At 37.0% G+C, this 2722-nt stretch overlaps 1 non-coding gene across 1 annotated transcript; it reads left to right on the top strand.

Moving 5' to 3' along the window:
- The first annotated feature begins 260 nt into the window (after positions 1-260).
- LOC111992174 (uncharacterized) lies at positions 261-816 on the top strand. The gene is made up of 2 exons (XR_010626902.1): positions 261-607; positions 693-816. It is a non-coding gene; the product is annotated as an uncharacterized LOC111992174 (transcript).
- The last annotated feature ends 1906 nt before the right edge of the window (positions 817-2722 follow it).

The raw sequence follows: 2722 nt of genomic DNA, 5'->3' as shown, positions 1-2722 counted from the left end.
ACGACTTCTCTGAAGTCGTCTTCTGTGTATAAGAAGTGAGTCCACTAGACTCGATTTTTTTATTTACGTGGCACAAAAATAGGCGATATGAACAGTAAAATCGACTCCTCTGAAGTCGAATTGTTAGAAATGCAATATGTTTAAAACGTTGGCTAACTAATAATATTGTTTGGGTTTTGTAGTTATTTTTCTAAAAAATCCCTAGTTTGTTAAATCCCAAACTTGACATACAATGGCATAATAAAGAGACAAATGGGTGAGAACTGAGAAAGAATGGAACATCGACCGTAATTTATATCCGCCATATATCCACGCACAACGGTACTAGCTCCTCAATTCAGAGAGCAGAAGAAGCCTCTAGACTCTAGAGAGTAGAGTGTAGAGTTTTATTTTTATTTTTTTAATTAAAAAAAAAAAGGAAAAGAAAATGACATTACTACTACAAATACTACCACCACGTCAGTTGGGCATAATTCCTTCTCGCGTAACAACACTACGCTTAGCACCCCGCAATAGTAATAGTAATACAATCCCTTCTTCTTCTTCTCTCCACAACAATCGCTTATTCGTCTCCGTTTCACCGACCATGGCTTCCACTGCTCAAAAGGTAAAAAACACATTTCAAACAAAGCACATTCTCAATTAAATTGTTGTTGTTGATTCAGTTTTTTTGTTTGTTTGTTTGTTTATAGGTTCTGGTTCCAATTGCGAATGGCACTGAACCTATGGAGGCGGTGATTACCATTGACGTTCTGCGACGCGCTGGAGCTGATGTTACTGTGGGTTCAGTGGAGAATCAACCCCGCGTCGATGCTGCCCACGCTGTCAAAATCCTCGCCGATGCTTTGGTTTCCGATTACGCCAACACAGTCTTCGATCTCATCGCTCTACCCGTACATCTCTCTCTCTCTCTCTCTAGCATTTTATCAAACACATGATTTGCATTGACCAATACAACAAACACTTTGTTATTTATTTATTATTCTTTCCAACAACAATTATTACTGTTGATTTCATAGGGTTTTGGTTTGCAAATGATTAAGGGCGCGTTTCACCATTCCATTGAAAATTATATGATTTCTTCTTTCTTTTTTTTAACTTGAGAGCAATTTAGCTGTCATTTGTTTTGATAGCTGCTAAGCTTTTTGATGATCCCTGTTGGCAAGATAATGAAGTAAATGATGTGCTGAGGCAATGGACTAATGGGCCTCTTTTTTTTTTCATTGGGCTTAAATTTTTCTCATAACCTTTGGGAGATTCCAATTGAGACTTTAATATAAGATATTGGGACGCCACTTAGCTTTAAAGCTAAAGCTTTTGGCCTCAAATCTTTGTTTGAGTGGGTTTCTCCAAAAAAAAAAAAAAAAAAATCTTTGTTTGAGCGAAAATTGAAGCGGATAGAGAGAGAGAGAGCAATATATAGAAATTAAGGAGAGTTAAAAACATGTTTAATTACCTCACAATAATTTGCCGACATAGAATATGATGGGCTAAATTGAGCGACGATGGAGAGGCAAAGAGAAATGCAGTGATCCATGGTAGTGGCAGCGGCGGGAGGATCTGAGTTTTGGGGTGCCAGCGTATATGAGAAAACAAAGTGGTTGTGGGGTTTAGACGTGTATTAGGGTTCTAAATTGATGATTCTAATATAATATAATAATAAAACGTTTAAAAAAAAAAAAAAAAAAAAAAAAGAAGGTGACGTGAAGGCTGATGGGGGAGTTGTATTTGTATACTATTGGAAGAGTTAAATTGATAAATTATAATATAAAAAAACGTTAAAAAAAAAAAAAAAAAAAAAAAAAAAAAAAAAAAAAAAAAAAAAAAAAAAATAAAAGAAAAAAAAAAAAAAAAAAAAAAAAAAAAAAAAAAAAAAAAAAAAAAAAAAAAAAAAAAAAAAAAAAAAAAAAAAACTAACTAATACAAGTATGAAATAGAAATTCTTAAACGTTTAAGTCCTCGTCTGAGAAGCCAAAGGGTCAGCAATATGGCTGGGCTGGGTGGCAACATCCTTAGTCTGATCCTCAGCCTGCTTGCCCTGGTCTCCAATCTGACCAAACTCTTAGGGTGCTTCAGGAGGATTAAGAAGAGTTTGGTCGACTACAGGCTGCTCTAAAGCTTCTAAGAGTTCGCAAATGTCTGGGTGATAGAAAGCACTCTTAGGCTACCTCAAGTCAGCTTCTGGAGGGACCTCAGCAGCTTCAAGGGCTTTATCCCAGGTCACATCACAATATTCCCTGCAAACCTTTGCGAACTCCTCAGTGAGTCTGAGTTGAGTCTCTTCCACCCCAAGAGTATATGCTGCCTGTCTCTCAGCCTCCACTGCCACTTTGGTCAGCTGAGCACCTTTCTCGACCAACTGCGCAACTTCCTTGGCTTTCTTTAACTCAGCATGAAGACCTTTGACTGTTTCTTTCTCTGTCTCCAGATTGATCTCGATCATGCGCAATTGCTTGCGTTGGTTTTTGGCCTGCTTTTCAGTGGTCTTCAGGTCAGCATCAAGATTTTCTCTTTGGCTTGTCATATCTCTCAGCTGTTCGAATAGTTAAGAATAATCTTCCTTCAAACTACCCAGGGATTTTTCAACCTCAGACCGAGTGTGAGCCTCGGCCTGGGCTTCATTAAAGGTTCTTTTATTCCACTCTTCGACCACGTAAACCTGCTGGGTAATCTATTTAGTAAAAGAAAAAATTTCAATATAAAGTAAAAAAAAAAAAAAAAA

The sequence above is a fragment of the Quercus suber genome, unplaced genomic scaffold (assembly GCF_002906115.3).
Source record: "Quercus suber isolate HL8 unplaced genomic scaffold, Cork oak 2.0 scaffold_912, whole genome shotgun sequence".
Lineage (NCBI taxonomy): Eukaryota > Viridiplantae > Streptophyta > Magnoliopsida > Fagales > Fagaceae > Quercus > Quercus suber.
This window is presented reverse-complemented; position numbering and strand designations above follow the sequence as displayed.